The following is an 18,802-nucleotide window of genomic DNA, read 5'->3' on the forward strand; positions in this document are numbered from 1 at the left end:
AGGTACATTCCTAGACTTATAAAAAAGCTACTTACCTGTAGATGCTATGTTCCTCATGTATTTTCATTAATGTTTTGCACAAAATAGCCATTTTTAAAAACCTCTACGAAAGTTACCTTTTGAGACCACACGCGCAAAATCAAAGTTTTTGTTACTATCACGTACGTGGGTTGCAAATCCTAAAAATGTCTTTATTCAGTCACGTAATAGTACAATTAAAGAGTTACAATAGATTTTTGTTGGAATAAAACTAGTGGAATAACGCGGTTTTGTCTGGGCTCTATAATAAGTATATTTTTCCATACAGGTATTATTAGTTAAACTAGCTGTGCCGTGCGATGTCCCCCGCGAACGAACCCGCCGGTAAAATCAAGTATTTCTATAGTTCATGTGTTATTCTGATCTATAACCTATATTACTGCAAAGTTTCATCCAAATCCGTCGAGTAGTTTTTACATAAAAGAGTAACAAATATACGAACATTAATTCTCACAAACTTTCGCATTTATAATGTTAGTAGGAGGTATTATTTGTATTGCAATCACATTAAAATCTTGCAGGTAAATGATTGGGTAAAAAACAGATGTTTATCAAGATAGAAATCACGATAAGTAACAGAAATATTCAATTTATTTGCATTTATTATTTTTTAATCGATCTCGGCTGTCGGCACTGTTTAGCTGTGACGATTTTATGAAACTGGCATATGTTATAATGTACCTAATCCTAACTAGGTAATAACCTTTTTTAAGTGGGGAAATCTTGCATAGATACCCACGGGGCCACGGCCCCCGGGGAAGGAGCCGTGGGTTATATCGGATTCTTACCGACGACCTCGCACTGTGTTCCGTCGAGCCGCTTTAATGATGGGGCCGCGGTAATTGGTTGGAATTCTTCCGCGACCAACTAGGTAATAACCTAGGTCCTAGATAATATTCACTACGCTATTATATTGAGCTATTTTTACTTATAACCTGTATGTATGTATGTAACCGACTTTAGACTCGATTTTGACCCTCTTTAAACGGACAGATTTAATTCAAACTTTGTACACTTATCAAGTAGTGTAGTGACAATACAAAATAAATGTGTGCGTGTACTATACACACGTAAGAAGTGAAACTTCTTTATGACCTTATTTTTCAAAAAATAATTTACTATATGCAACTTTACAGAAACACGTCGAATCACGCGTGGTAGGGATAAGAAAAATGTGGCGCGTAACGGAAAAATGTCACGCGTACTAACGAAAAAATGTTACACTATTTTTTTTCTAACTCCGATAAAAAGTTTCACTTCAATAATTTCATGGATTTAAGCGTGTTTTTTGAAACTATTAATTATTATTTCTTTTACATAGATATCTACTATTTAGGTCTTTGAACGTTATATAGTCACTGGCGCTACAACTGGCGCCAGCTAGTATATTACGATATTAATGATTATTTGGATGACTAATGTAAAGAATTACTGTGTAAGATTCGCTTATTATTCATTTTAATATACGTTTGATATTTTATTGTTTGTTATCAGTGATAAGAGATAACAATGCTACATTTTATTATATTGTATCTATGTTTTACTTTTTTCATTAATAATTATATTTTTATCTGTTGACTTATCTACCTATAGATAGATGGTACGTTTTCATATGAATTTCAATATTTCGATTTGAAATTGATACAAAAATTACACGTATTTTGATATACCTAGTTGTGTGTTGTCAATAGATAACTTATAAATCATAATGAATAGGTATAAATAATAGAAAAGAAAAATTTGAAAAGAATCAAATAGAATAATTAATAATTTTCTTTTTTTAATACATTGGTTGCTCGGGTTGCTTGGAAGAAATTGCTTGAAACAATAAAGCCGCCCTTTGCATCAAATGTCCTGTCTGTGTGTGTGAAATTTGTATATTTATGTTTTGTATGCAATAAAGATTATAAATAAATAAATAAATAAAATTTAGGTAGGTACAATTTATAAAGAATCATTTGAATTGCAAATTGCGTGAATATGTCTTTCAGGCCTTTTTATGTCTTTTTATGTCTTATTCCTATAGGTAGGTACTAGGTACCATAATATGTATGTATATGTAACAGATAACAGATTCATTATAAAATGGCAAATATTTATTTGGATGTTGCATGAAAAATGAGAAATTCCTATCTAATAGGTTTTTTTTTAATTTCAAGGTTTTTTCAATTTCTTTAAACATACCTACGAGCTACCTAATATTATGGCATTGCATGTAGGTTAAATTTCATGTTAAGTCCTTCATCCTTGTATACTTGATAGGAATAACTTAACATTGGCTGCTCTTTTTATTAACCAATAAATATCTTTATAAATTATAATCATACTAGCTTCCGCCCGCGGCTTCGCCCGCGTGGTGTTTTGATAAAAGGTAGCCCATGTTCTTTCTGAGGGTCTAAAGATTGTCTGTGCCAAATTTCATCGAAATCAGTTGAGAGGTTTAAGCGGGACAGCGTAACAGACAGACGGAATAGAGTTACTTTCGCATATTTTATAATATTACTACTAATATTATAAAATATGCGAAAGTAACTCTACATCCCTACGGATGTTTGCATACTTTAATAAATAGTTAAAGAAAACAACCAATAAAAATAATAAAACTTCTCAAAGACATTTAACTTATATTTAGCTTCAGTACGAACGTATACATATAAACCGACCATAATTTCGCAAACTATTCAAGTATTATGCGACCAAGTTATGAAGTTGTATGACTTGGGCGGGTTGGCCACGCCCATCTTCCGTCCCGCTCTAGTGCCTCTCGCTCTGATATTGATTTGTTTACTGTTTGCGCTTACTAGGGTTGTGAAATGCTACTGTATTTAATATTTTGAGGTTTTTGTTGATATTTACTGGAAGAACCGTGAAAATTAATGTCTGGATGTTTTGAAAGCAAAATAATTACACAAGGAGTTTAATAAATTCTTATTTTTACATGTCAAAATTAATTTTAGATGGAAGTAGGTGAACAGCATCCTCAATGATATTTTTAATTTATCTAGTGAGAATAGAACCCGAAATTTAACATGTCTCTTATTAAACTTTGACCGTTAAATAAGTATTTCTATCAATACAACAAAACTTATTTTGTAGATATAGGTAGTAGGTATTTTTATTTTTATTTCAAAGTTTGTGATATTTACGGCTACCCAGGTGTATACGTTTGGATACATAGGATGCGTAGGTCATTGCACCTAGCTATCTTCTGTAGTTTATAAATTACATACCTACCTACGTATCTACCAATTTGGAATCTATCTAAGACTAGCTGTGCTCCGCGGTTTTACCCGCAATGCTCAGCTCCTGTTGGTCTTAGCGTGATGCCTATAGCCTTCCTCGATAAATGGGCTATCTGACACCGAAACAATTTTTCAAATCGGACCAATAGTTCCTGAGATTAGCGCGTTCAAACAAACAAATTCTTCAGCTTTATAATATTAGTAGGTATAGATAAACAAAGGTTTTGTACATTTTCAATCGATTAGAATTTGTTGAATAAGTACCATTTATAATACCTATTAAGTTAGGTACATATGTTTATGGTATTCCTTTAAATACCTACTACACGATCTTAAAATCAAGATTTTGTCAGTGGCAACCCTTATCTAGGTATATTTTGTAAGTAACAAGGTAGGTAATATTTACAAATGGCAATTTTCTTATAGTTCTATTGATAAGAGTTTCTGAATACAGAACCGATTATATAAATACACAGTGACAGTTATTGTAGAGTGCGTTTCACGAAAGAGTTCCCCTGCCGTTATGTTGGCATACCTGACTGTCAAAAACGAAAATATTTTTTTTCAATCAAAAATGACAGAGAAAATATTCTCCTTTCTTCCTAGCCTTATCCCGTATCTTACGGGGTCGGCTGCCTAGAAAGGAGAATATCAGGCAGGGGAACTCTCGCCGGGCAATGGAGTGGGGATTTAGTCCATTGTCCGGTGGGATGAGGCGGCGTGAGACGTGTTCCGCTCACGCCGCTCCATGAGGGTAGAGCTGGCAGGCTCTTAGCTTGTTTGGGCCCGGTGACGGGCTGCCGCTGATGGGGTCACGGTTGAATTCTACACATACCCGTGGCCCCGTCGTTGATGCGGCTTGACGGAACACAGTGGGGTTTTGGTCGGTAGGAATCCGACATAACCCACGGCCTCTTCCCCAGAGGCCGTGGGTATCTATGCAAGATTTCCCCACTAAAAAAAAAAAAAAAAAAAAGGCAGGGGAACTCTTTCGTGAAACGCACTCTAGGCTTTATCTACCTATGCTGGTACGTTACCCTATCCTACTATAATAATAATATTAAATGCGAAAGTTTGTGAAATGATGAATGTATACGTGTGTAAATGTATGTTTGTTACTCTTTCACGCAAATACTACCGAACCGATTACAATGAAATTTAGCACACATATAGATGGTAACTAGGATTAACACATAGGATAGGTTTTATCCCGGAAATCCCACGGGAACGAAAACTATGCGAGTTTTTCTTTGAAAACGCGGTCGAAGCCGCGGGCGGAAAGCTAGTAGTTTATACTCGATAGACTAGATTCTAGACTCTTTTAGACTATATGTGATATACTTACCTATAATTAGGTATGATATAACAATCCGAACGATATTTAATCTCTCACGCGTCCTACGTGTGAAATATATTTTTTGGAAACTATAAGAAATTGACTTGTTTTGTCTTTAAAAAATGTTTATACCTATTTGTTCTTAAAATACACCAAGAATTTGTATAAAATACACCTTTTTTATGTTTGCAAGAATAATGCTCTTTAATTTTGCAAATATACCAAATTTATTATTTAATAGGATAGGCTAGGCTTCCGCATTTTTTCCGTCATTCCACGCCACTAAGTTTCATCAAAATCCATTCAGCATTTTTGCATCCCTCCACATACACCTATTCGGATATAACTTATCAAGTACCCACAGTCAAGCATAATCTTTAAATAAAAATTAATACATCTGATTACTTATCTAAGTAATTTGCCGTTTCAATTTATTGTAACAATAGGCCACGTGCCGAAGAAAATGAGGGTGGAATTGAAAGGATATTATATGGTATTTAATTATAGTTATGAATGAATATTCTTTTATTTAACTCTTATGAAATTTACTAGCTATGGTTCCCGACTTCGTCTGTGTTGGGAATTTTGCGAGGAACAATTTTTTTCGGATTATGTATAGTTCTTTAAATTTGGATGGGTTATAATCCTTTACCTGGGATTCCCGTCAACGAACAGATAGTATACAAACAGATAAGACATATTTTTTTTGTGAAATAACGTGGTATACCTATTATTTTTTGCCATTAGAAAGCGACTCGGTAACTAACATGTACCTATTATAAATCTAAAAACATTAAAAAACCGCATCAAATTCATATCCCATTCGATAAACTAGAACATCTTTCCCCAAGAATATCAAGTATCGTAAAAAATCAAATAAATAAGCCATAAAGAAGCTATTAGGCCTTCGCCCCCGGTTTGCCAACAGGGCCATTAGCGGAGCTCCCTAGGGGGTAGGGCTTAAACGACGAGTGGTTAGCGATTTTGTAACCCTCGATGAAAAAAGAGGGTTGTTATAAGTTACGACGTATTTGTGTTAACTAGGTATGGTATTGTAGCTACCAAAAGGAATAACTGATTTTCGTTTGGTTTTATATTTTTGATAAATGAGTAGCAAGATTCATGAAAATCTCTTCAGCCGCTTCTTGATGAGATCTGACTTATTCCTTTTTTTCACAACTCCCATAATATGCAGGATTTCCTTTCAAGAGTATATACCTATTTCATTTTAGATATGCTATTTCAGTAATTTTTATAAAACTATGATAGGATCCTTGATAAATTTAAAACTTATGTGAAAAATGTATTAGTTCAGAGAGAGCCTATTACAGTGTTAAGGAATACATGGAAGATGAAAATCCATGGAGGGTTATCGCGTAAGAACCACAGGATAGTTCTTTGGCATAGATACTGCTTTCCGAATCGGTGGTAAATGTTAAAAATATGTAATGATGATTCGAAAGTGCTTCTAAAAGAAGTATATTTGAATAACTAAATGTTTTGAGTTTGAGTTTGAAAATGTACAAAGTTCGAATTAAATCTGTCCGTTTAAAATCAAATCTAAAGGAATCGGTTACATATTACAGGTGAAGCTAATAAAAGCGTGTTAACAACCTCAACAGTTAAACCATTTTCCATATTTTATAAAATCGCTTCAGCTTATAAAATACACCAAAAACAAATCATTGCGCGAAGTAAAGATCAAGTTACAAGTCCCTAGAGTTTTGCTAATTGTTTTTATCCTCCCGGGCCTTGTGAGGGACTATTACATGGTTGAAGACTATAATAATATAGTCTATTTTATGAGCGGTAGCGTGTTTTGAACAGTAATGATAGAACACAGAGCAATTGAATAATTAATTTTAGTTAAGTTGAAGTTAATTTTACTTAGATAATATCTGTAATTTCCTCTCAAATCTGTTTTAGTTTAAATACATATTTTGTTCGGAAATGAGTACCTAGTACTTCAAGCTTCATTATATAATTGACTAGCATTCCGCCGGCGACTTCACCCGCGTTGTCTAAAACTTAATAGGTAAGTTATTTATTGATTATTTTTTAAAATGTGAGCATACATAGACGGACAGATTATGTAGATAATTGATATAAAGAATGAACCTTGTTTCTTCAAAATGATTACCTATTATTAGGTATTCTAGGTTGTCTCAGTCGTGTCTCTGTAGTCTTGTCATAATAATAATATTAAAAATATTATTTGAACGTATTCTGCTGGTAAGCCCTTCTATAAATAAATAAATTAAGCTTGTGACGTCATTACCGTACAAAAAACTTTTAATAGAGACATCTAAACGCAAAATGGAATCACAATAGATATATGATGTTCATTCATAGTTGACAGGGGCCATGCCTGATTTTTTTTGTATGTTTGTTCGCGTCGGTCAATATATTTTGTACGGAACGGATATACATGTTACACGTGCATGCAGACGAAATATGTTACATTTCTTTTGGGTTTGAATTATTTGAAGTTTAATACTATTGAGAAAATGTGTGTGGAACTATACCTACTGTACATTTATTTTCAATCTAATTTTTAAATGAAAAGTGAAAACAGATGATATATCCGATATTATGAGTATTTTTATTTTGTAGAGAAAAATTATAGAATCTTACACGGTATAAATACCAACTTTAACTGTTTGACAAACAGGTTAACAGTATTTTTCATATTTTGTCGATATCTGCGTAATCATTTGTAAAGGTTTATTATTGTCACAGAATACAATTAGATAATAATAGTAGCTAAGGTAATTAAAAAGCTTGCACATAGGTAGTTATTGGACATACCTATGTTTAAAACACTAGATTATGACAAAAATAAAACAAGTGATATAAGAAAAAAAAATAATCTCCCAAAATCTCAGGAACCAGGAAGCTGTATTCTTATTATTCGCAAAAACATCTCTATCACATTTCACCGAACATATTTCATAAATCCATCCATTCACCCCCGGTGTCAATATACAAAAATCTATTTGTCAACGCGGGAGAAGCAATAAATAATAAAGAGTAAACACGCATTGTTGCCAGCTAGAAAAACAAACAGTCCCTTGCGTGTAACTTTTTCTATTTGCACAGTTGGCAACACTGGCTGTCAGCGTGACAGATCGGTTATGGCGCGAATTTTATGGCAAATTATAGGTTATGTTGATTAATTATGCTATTAATTGGAAAGATAATGCATTCTTTTTCATACTTGACACTGGCAAATAGTTATATCATCTTGCCAAGAAGCCATCTTGCCATAACAAGAAAAAAATGCATTCTTTTGTTTTGTATGCTTTTTTGACAGATGACACACAGATTTATTCACTACCTACATAGTTCACTATTTAACATGATTCAGTTATTCAAATATTATATCGATTTGCCTTTTTATTCATATAACAAACGTTAATTTATTACAATTGTCAACTTCAATTAAAACAAAGGTTTTTCTCAAACTAAATTTGTTTTTAACACAAAATACTTAATCAAGATACACTTTTTATATGCGGTAGCACAAACTAATTATATCGTCTATTAGTATAATTAGAATCATAGTATAAAGTTATAATTGTGAGGAATAACTTCTTCATTATAATATTTTATGAGTATGGTCATTAATAACGTGTCGAAATATCTCGATATCGATGTATCTTTCTCTTTTATTTAGGTAAATAAAATTCTCTAGTAACTGTGATTACTAATCAATATAATTTATTTATATTCTGAGAGATTTTAAAACTAGAAAAAATTAAAGGGGAAATTTATTATTGCAATTATTTTATTTTAGTTAAGAAAAAGTCCAAATTTTTATTCATTCATTTGTATTTATAATTATTAGTAATTACCCTTAAAGGTAGGTAGGTACTGTATACTATTTCTTGCGTTCGTTTTAATTTACATTCAAAACATGTAATTAACTTTCAATTCTAATTCATCAATACATAAACACAAAGGCAACGCGTCCGCGTTAAAATGTAGAAGCCCTTCTGGCTAACATTGAGAAACACCACACAAAAAAAAGGCAAATTTATTTTTCAATACCTATTTAAATTAATGAAGATACATAAGGTTTGAATTATTTAAAGTATAAATTTATTAAAATATAATACTATAGAGGAAATGCGTGTGTCGCTGTATACCTACTTACATTTACTTTCAATCAGATTTTTAAATGAAAAGTGAAAACAGATGGTATATTTATTTTGTAGATACTATAATAGATATTATAAAACTGAAGAGTTTGTTTGTTTGAACGCGCACATCTCAGGAACTACTGGTTAGAAAAATTCTTTCAGTGAGAAAGGCTATATATAGGCTATATATCATCACGCTAAGACCAACAGGAGCGGAGCTACGCGGGTGAAACCGCGGGGCGCAGCTAGTATGTCATACATTCGTTCAAACTTTTGCGTTTATATCAGTAGTATGCACGTATGGTAACAAAAATATCACTCCCTCATATAAATTACGTACCCACCGATATTGTGACAAAGATATTAAACTATAATTGACCATAGGGGTCGCTTTGTGACAAATTTCGACGCTTCGACGCACATCACGCTCACAATGGTGATTTTTTCCACACATTTTGGGTATTTTTCGACAATTCCCAGTAACCATTTGTCGATATAACAAAGGCTTTCGGAACTTTTTGTGTGGTGTACGTGGTAAGTGCAAAATTGAGTGCTACTACATAGTTTTTGTGGTAACTAGCAGTGGTGAGGAAAGAGTTGTATGGTATTGCCATATACTTATAATTACATTGCAATGCTAGGTATGTCTTCTTTACACTATAACATTGCAATGTCTGCTATACTGTTCTTATTTCTACTAATATTATAAACGTGAAAAATTGTGAAGATGGATGGATGGATGTTTGTTACTCTTTTTAGGGAAAATATGGCTGAAATGAACTGTATGAAATTTGATAAAGATTAAAGTCTGGACTAGCACATAGCTAATTTCAATTAAATGAAATGAAATACGAATTAATGAAGTAATATAATAAGTAATGAAGTAATAATAATAAGAATGTGTGTAAATACGAATTAATGAGGTAAATTAATGAAGTAATTTATTAATAATTAATGTTAAATTAAGTCCTACTAATATTATAAATGCGAAAGTTTGTGAGGATGGATGTGTGTTTGTTACTACTTTAAAAACTTGCGCTTTAAAATTCCCAATTTCCCGAACTGTCAACTGAAAAGTGTTCAAAACGGATAGTGCTAAGAAATAAGTGTTCAAAATATCGCATACTTCTTCGAAATAATATCGTCACATTTGCAAAGGCAACCAAAATGTATTTAGACAAATTATTGACGCATAAACTCCAAAAACGCCGCAAATTAAAATGTAACAATTGTCTTCAAAGGTACGACTTCAAAAATTCAGCTCAAGCAGAAATCCCTTTTACCAAGTATTCGAATATCGACTCTATGTATAAAGCTATAGGTGATATTTTTCCTAAATTAACTCCTAATCCGTTAGATAATCTTTTGTTGACAGATTAGAGATTTCGACGAAGTGTGATAAAAGCGACAATGTTGAAAAGCCTTGTCTTTTATCCTAACCTTGGTATGAAATTTTTGAGGCTCCAGTTTGAAATAGGTATACCGCATATATTTTGCTGTTATTATATGTCTTTATAAAAATAAATGATTTACAAAATTTACTGCATGTTGACCAATTTATTAAATCTAGTGTCATTTACAATAATTAATGTTTAAGTATTAATTTTGCTGCATCATTTTAAATAGGTGATGCTGAACAAAAGCTTCGAACTTTTCATTTCATAGTATAAATACGTACCTACAAAAAAAACTTCCCATGCAAAACTACATATTATATAAAATTTTAACTTAAAAAAGATTGTATACTTTCTACTCTCACGTCTCTTAATAAAGACATTTGGTAAAATGATTTCATTATATACGCAATTAGAGGTTACTTTACCTAAAGTACTACTATTTTTTGGCATTTTATTTCCGCCTTAATTAGATTTATTAGGACATACATACATTTGTTTGTCACCAAGTACGACAAAATAAAATAATGGAATATAGAAAGGTGCAAATAAACAATAATTTATCTTTAAACGTCGATAGTCTGAAATGCTTGACTTCAAATACTTTAGAAAATTATGGAGGAAAAAGCAGTTTTCGTAGAAAACCGCTTCTCGTAATTGTTGGAAGGCATAACAAATTAAATATAAATATCACAGCATCTCAAATTGATACGAACATTTTACAAAAGGAATAAAGAAATATAAAATACCTTCTCATTGCATTGATCATAACAAAAATATTTTCGAACGAACATGTCATCACTTTCATACGTAACACAAAGAAAACAAGAGTGATCATAGCCCCCTCGATTTGCAGGTAACTCAGGTAACAGATAAAAAAAAATCAAACGTGACAAAATGTCTGTAAACATGTACCTAGAGCATTTGAAAAAATAAAAAAAAAAACTATACAATTCCGCAATTCGAATCCCGAATTTTTGACACTGGCAACATGAGAAAAAAAGAAGAAAAAAACATTCAGAGCGGTCGTGACGAATTCGAAATTGGAAGGCGTTTGACGTTTGAATGTAGTGTTGCAATCGCGCGGAAAATTAGCCATTCTTCGGGTAATTGTTAAATAGTTTATGATTGTTGCAAAAAACTTGATAGGCACTATTTATGATTGCGTATGGCATGTGCAATGATGTTATTAAAAGATGCACTGAGCGGAAACAAACGTTTAGCTTTTACACGAATGTGTTGGAATGAAATTGATACTGCAATTATTTTGTATTTCTTTTCAAGAGTACTTGATGTTAGATCTACTTCATTAATTGTATCATAATAAATATTCTATGAAGGGTGCTTTTTTGTGCAGTTCATACTGAATTTTACCAAAAAATCCATTTATCTTTAGTGTGTAAGTAATGGTAACAATTAAACGTTATCTCTTTTAAATAATATTATGTAAATTAGCACTATTATGTATTAGAATTTTTTTTCATATATTCAATACCTACAGTAGTTTAAATCCTAAGCCGAAATAAATATTATAAAATAAACATAGAAATAAATAGTTTAACGTTAATAAGATTACATGTAAGTGCTTATTACAAAAATACCATTAATTATCAATTAAAACGGAATGCACTAAATTCAATTGATTATAATCCGACACTTATCTAAGGCATTAAAATAACTTTATTACTTAGTCAGTACATAGTAAATATGAAAATATGTTTCTTAGAACTTGTTGAAAGGTTAAAACTTAACAAAACAATAATAACACGCATGTTTTTCCTTGTTTACATTAAAATATGACATTTTTTGATAATCAATGACTCATCGGAATAATTCTACCTATTTTTGTTAAAGATAATAATGATTTTATGCAGCAAATTTCAATAAATACATATACATACATAATATAATATATTATACAACATTTGATCAAAATGTTTTGATGTTACCTATTTTCAGGAGTTTCTTACTTTTCTTTCTCGTTATATCATTAAAACAACAAAAAACAACTTCTAGAAGCTCCTAAAATTTCTTAATAATACATCCTTTCAAATCAAAAGTGTTTTAAACAGACTAGTCAATTGAATTATTATCACACTTTAATATAAATTTAATTCTTGTTTCAGAATAACCACCAAGATGCTATCCCGAGCGTGCACACACACCAGCCATTAGACTAAAAACTACCAAACATGCTCCACACGCGCAACATGGCAACCCGGTGACTAATTTCCACCACCAAGAGATGGCGCTGTTAACAAACTCCTCCGCGAGCGGGCCGACGGCGGCCCCTGCGGCACCTCAAGCGCACCACTCGACTACACCGCTACATCATTACTTCCATTATCTGAAGCAGCCTTCGCCGCTGTCTCAAAACCCGTACGCTCATCACTCGAGCGCGCATCATATGGGCATGGGGCCTGGACCGCTTGGGGGGTTGGGGCCGTTTGGACTGACGCATCATGGGCTTGAAGCTGTGGGCTTCCCGCAAGGTAAGGTTTGATATTGTCAGATTGATATTAAATAATACTATAGACATGGAAAGGTTGTATTTGAAGAAGGAATGTAAGAGACGCACGCTCATACAATGGATAAGTTTATTAAAGAACAACGTAAACGTAACCATTTTTAATAACAATTTTAAATAATAACTCTGTTAGTAATATCGTATATATGTTCATGATTATTGTCACTGTGATTGTCACTCTTTATAGTTTAATTCGTGGGTTTTGGGAAATGGAAAAATTTCTGTACATTTTTTAAATATTTAATTGCATAAGGATACATTTTTAGTAACCGAGGGAAATAAAGCTTCATTTGTACCTGTCAAGAGATTAATCATAACACATTAATAATTACAAAATGACAAATAAAATGGTCTTTCAAGCGAACAAAGTAACAAAGGACATCGGAATATTTTGTACGAATGAAATTAATTTCCTTGTGCCCGAGAAAATGAGGTTTAATGACGCAATTTCATGATTGTCTTGGACGAATTATTTTTTGTTGTTTGTTGAGAACATTATTTTTCATGGTTCTAATCATAAATATGTCGAATTTTGAAATAAAGATATTTAAAATATGTTTAAGTATAAACTAACTACATCCGTAAAGATAATATTTTCTTTTAGCCACGAATATACATACGTATCAACCTCTTATTTCTTTAATTCTATACAAGACGTAACCTAACTAAGTAAACCACACAGAATCAATCACAAAATTCGCATTAATTCCAACACTAAAAACCAAACTACCAAACTACCACACCCCAATGCACTGGCAACCAAAAACTACCATTAGTAGAATTTACATCACGAAGACTCGAACAACACTGCATATTTTATGAGACAAGACATCCTTGGAAATAATCAAAACAGGGCCCTCGTAAGCCGCTTACCTCCCCAAGGGTTGCCAGGAATGGGCTTGTTAATTGTTTTAATTAGTAAAGTTTTGGTTTGATGTTGATTTTTTTAATAATCGATTATTGTATGTGTATCTATGTAGTTACGTTTTTCGAGAAATCGGTGTATGTATGTATGTGTATACTAGTTTAAAACTTATGTATATATTGTTACGTTTAGTTTTGAACTTTAGTAAGAATGATTTACATCTATAGGTCAATAATAACTTACTGACTTGCATTATGGTAGTAATTGTATGAAAAGTGTATACACTTATCAAAATAATTTATCTCTGTTGTAAATGTCATCCAGTCCGTATGAGCTGTTTATACGTGAAAGAGTATTCTAGTCCACATTTATTTTTAATTTAGTACACATTATTAGGAAGCTTTTAACCGTTTTAACGTGATATGTTGCTATAATGTTTGTACAATCATACCTTCAAAACTTCAAAACAAAAGAATGATAAATTGTCAGCTTAAGCTGACGAAATAATTTATAATTGATTTGCTTTACGAAAGACATAAAAGTTATCGATTAGATAACAAAAACATGTTTGTGATAATATGTATCTATCTAATATACATATAAAATTCTCATGTCACAGTTTTCGTTGCCATACTCCTCCAAAACGGCTGGACCGATTCTTATGAAATTTTTTGTGAATATCGGGTAAGTCTGAGAATCGGCCAAAATCTATTTTTCATATGTACCACGTGCGAAGCCGGGGCGGACCGGTAGTATATATATAAAAATGAAACCCGTTTCGCGTTGTCACGGCATCATGTTTGAACGACTGAACCGATTTCGATAATTCCTTTCTTATTATATTCCTTGAAGTACGAGGATAGTTCTTATATAGAAAATACGTAAATATGTACCACGGGCGAAGCCGGGGTGGACCGCAGTAGTAATTAAAGATGTAAAAAACAATGACGCATTTTGGATTTGCCTTATGTAATATGTTTTTTTTTATTTATTATAAGGGAGACTAGAAGCTCACTTTGCTCCGCCCAGATTAAAAAGGACGAAGGTTAAATAAATACAGTCCATGACACTTATATTGTAGCTTTGGAAGGAAGATTTTACTATAATTTCAATAAAAACATATAAAAACGCATCCTTTTTCGCTGGTTTTATGCAACTACCCGTGATTTCTGTCAAATTATCTTTTAGAAGCCTGCTTCACGCTTTCAACCCAGGGTCAATAACCTCTCCTTTGAAAACAGCCCTACAAAACTAAAAGGAAACATCTAGAACATCTCAATAAACCCATCCACTTCTTGACATTGACTACCGACGCTTAACCTCACTAATCGTTAGAACCGCACGCTCGAAATATCGAAACCAATAAATTCCACTAAATCAGTAAACAAAATGAACGACCTATTAGACATAAACTCGAATACACGTTTAATGCCAGAATATAATCCCATAGCCTATAATCCCTATATCCGTCCCTTTCACGCGCATCCCTACAACGTATACCCGTCTCGCTCCCACGATACGCGTAACGATGGCAGCTGGGAATTCCTTTTTTGAATTTAATTTTTTTTTTGAATCTATATTCTTTTTATTGGCGTCCTTTACAATTTTACGGCCAGTTGCTTTTTTAATCTGGCAATTTCATTGATAGTGGTAGGCTTATATGTAACTAATTTTTTTTTACTTTACGCAGTGTAAGTTGGTGGCTTTTATAATATTAATTAACATATATTTTAAATTATCATATCTTAAGACGGGATTTGAATTAAATACTTATGATTAAAGCACGGTTTTTAACATTTTGTTTTATTGCATAGCCAATAAATGGAATGTTGAATGCATTTTAGAAAGATAACATTTGACAAGACTGGATGTAAGTGGTCTACAAAATCAAAATTTTTTTTTTTTCCGTGGATGAAGCTAAGCTTAAACCGATTTTTACCGATTTATTTATTATTCCTCGAAACAGGAAATTCAAGTATGATACAGTTTACAGTATACAGTATTGAATATTGATACAGTTTGACAATCCTTTCAGTAGACAATGTAGGTATTTTAATTATTTTAACATAACATTAAAATATTTAAAATATTTATGAACAAACTCAAATAGATCGTTGATATTATTTCTTCAAGTATGTTTTACTTGATATAAAAGAGTTCAACGCGCTACAATAGTAATTTATTATTTAACATTTTTTTATTATTAAAAATAATACAGTACCTACCTGATTTTCCTTCTGTACTTTTTGTTACTTCTTAAAGCTTGAATCTCGTATTTCTTTCACTTTCAATATTTCATTGATTATTTCAAGTATGGTATATAAGACACCTTACTACTGTAATAAAATTAGTCACAAAAACAAAATGACCCAATTACACCATGTGGCAAGGTGTTAAATTACGGTTGACACGTTGACCGAATTATCGATTCGATACAACATGATACAACACTAGTGGGTTAATGACCTCTGTTTTATAATTGGGAAAAGCTGTAGTATAGAATATGTATGGAATTTAAGATTTGGTAGGAAATTATAAACTAATGCGTACGAGTTACTAGTATTTTGTAAGCAAGGAATAATAATAGCTCGTTTTAAATAGTGTTAAATAACATAATATTCAGACATTTGAAAGTTTGATACCGGTAGAAAAGTACGTTATGAATTGATTATTGTAAATGATCTATTAATATTAAATTTCTATATATATACCTATCTATTTATTTATTTATGAAAATATATACTATGTAATTATGATTAAACATAAATTGTTACGTTACAGATACGTGACAGAAGGTAAAATAACTTACCAAAAATGTAACCTAATAAAAACTTCAGTTCTGAAATTAAGTATTTATATATCTAGTGTTTTATGTCCTATCATATTTTATCGTAGTTCAAATATATTGTTTCACTTATACAAACAACTTCATTACTAATTACTTATACAAATCATAAAAAAACAAATGCCCTTATAAAAAGCCAGACAGGAGCTACTGATGGTCAGTTACATATTGATTAAAGAAGCCCGCAGTGTTATGTTACTTGCCTTGCCTTAACTCAATTATAACAACGGTTAGACGATGTTTTTTCTTTTACTATATTCTGTATTCACCTTTTATCTATACTCAACTTAATATTATAAAGCTGAAGAGTTTGTTTGTTTGAACGCGCTAAGCTCAGGAACTACTGGTCCGATTTGAAAAATTCTTTCGGTGTTAGATAGCCCATTTATCGAGGAAGGCTATAGGCGATATATCATCACACTAAGACCAACATAAACGGAGCCACGCGGGTGAAACCGCGAAGCACAGCTAGTATTTAATAAGCTCCGTTCTCTTCTATGGTTTACAACTAAGCTCTGTATTAGTAGGTAATAGAGTTTTGAAAATTGTTTAAACAGTTTTTAATATAAATCCTGGGTGTCCCTGATATATCGAATAGGCTCCATGCAGATTGGCCATCATAGCCCGGGGCCAGTAAAAAAATGTTCTGTCCTCGCAAAAAACATATATAAATTCTTTAAAATTTGATTGCTTTACACGTCTCGTCACCTATTAATAAATAAAATATTTATCATCGCCAAATAAATAAACTTTGATTTATAAATTAATTGGAAACTATTCGAAAAGCGCTTAACATTCGACATTTAGAAATAACTGCTGGTGTTACACGAAACGAGTTTTTAATTCGCGCCACAACTAATACAGACTTTTTTACTCTACCAGTCTATGACTTCTTTTTAAAATTTATTTTCTACTCTTTAGTCTAAGACGTTATGTATGTTTGTTACTCTTTCACGTAAATACTACTGAACCGATTGCATTGAAATTTAGCACACATATAGAAGGTAACTTGGATTAGATTTTTCTTTGAAAACGCGAGTGATGCCGCGGACGGAAAGCTAGTTGTACATTAGGTTATGTAATAAACACGATTTTATTCATTCTTTGAAATTATAAATATCATAGTGATATTCGATTCCTTATCTATATTAAATGATAAATTAGTCATCGAATTCAAATAACTCAAAATGGCAATCTATCTTAAATTATTATTTAAAGAAAGGTTACAGATGTAATTATCTTGTACCTGTACAATATATAGTATCAAGATTATATTATAGCACTAGCTGCTCTGCGCGGTTTCACCCCCGTGGCTCCACTCCTGTTGGTCGTAGCGTGATGATATATAGCCTATAACCTTCCTCGATAAATGGGCTATCTAACACCGAAAGAATTTTTCAAATCGGACCAGTAGTTCCCGAGATTAGCGCGTTCAAACAAACAAAAATCTCTTCAGCTTTATAATATTAGTATAGATTATTAGATGTTAAACTCAAACTCAAACATTTATTTATTCAATTAGACTTCTTCTAGAAGCACTTTTGAATCGTCATAACATATTTTAACTCATGTCAATTAAATCATGTCAACTTATATCTTTCTACTCAGAAAATAAATACGAGTACGATAATTTAATAGATAGTAGATAGATGATAAATAGTGACCAAATACCGATAATAAATACATATTTCAGGACAATTTTTCACACACGGCACGATCTGATCCCATACTAAGCTTTCGCTTGTGTTATGGAAACCAGATGGCTGATACATATATAATTTAAAAAATAAAACTTACATAGATATTCAACACTCAGACACAGAGCAAACATCTATGTTCATCAAACAAATATTTGCCCCGGGTGGGAATCGAACCCACGACCTCTGGCTTGGAAGGCAGGGCCACTACCAACCAAGCCAATCGGTCAGTCAAATATACTAGTCATAATATACTATTAGTATCTATAATTATGTATTATTCATTATACTACCTACTTATCAATTTATCATACACTACTTTTATTGTAGTGAATATGTCTTATATTAAAACATTTGCAAGATATTTGTCAGAGCATTTTGTGTAATTACTTTTAGTTTTGGTTTTATCTGCGATAAACCACTTTTATCGTGACAAAACCAAACGTTTTATCTCGAGAAAAAAAGAGCGCCAAAAGTGGTTTATCGTTGAACATATCATCTAGTTTGATATATATTTTGTTTTTTAGATTTGGTCTTGAATATTACACGTATCATCTAATAGAAGATTGGTAATTTTGCTTTATACTCCTTCTTAACATAGGCCATGGTAATTAATCTCGATTGAAACTACTGGTTATACATCGTAAACGTAAACGTGTATAATTCGATGAATAATATCGGTATAAAAGCAAAACATTTTTTAACAAAATCAAAC

At 32.0% G+C, this 18,802-nt stretch overlaps 1 long non-coding RNA gene across 1 annotated transcript in view; it reads left to right on the plus strand.

Moving 5' to 3' along the window:
- The window catches only part of LOC149896781 (uncharacterized), a 29,308-nt gene extending 12,974 nt beyond the window's left edge, over positions 1-16,334 (plus strand). Inside the window, exons 2-3 of the long non-coding RNA XR_016458261.1 lie at positions 12,280-12,645; positions 16,327-16,334. This is a non-coding gene — a long non-coding RNA (uncharacterized LOC149896781). The remainder of the gene's footprint in view (positions 1-12,279; positions 12,646-16,326) is intronic.
- The last annotated feature ends 2,468 nt before the right edge of the window (positions 16,335-18,802 follow it).

This window comes from Colias eurytheme, chromosome 27, assembly GCF_061535395.1.
Source record: "Colias eurytheme isolate Ceu_HAF_F1 chromosome 27, ilColEury1 Martin Lab GWU primary, whole genome shotgun sequence".
Taxonomy (NCBI): domain Eukaryota; kingdom Metazoa; phylum Arthropoda; class Insecta; order Lepidoptera; family Pieridae; genus Colias; species Colias eurytheme.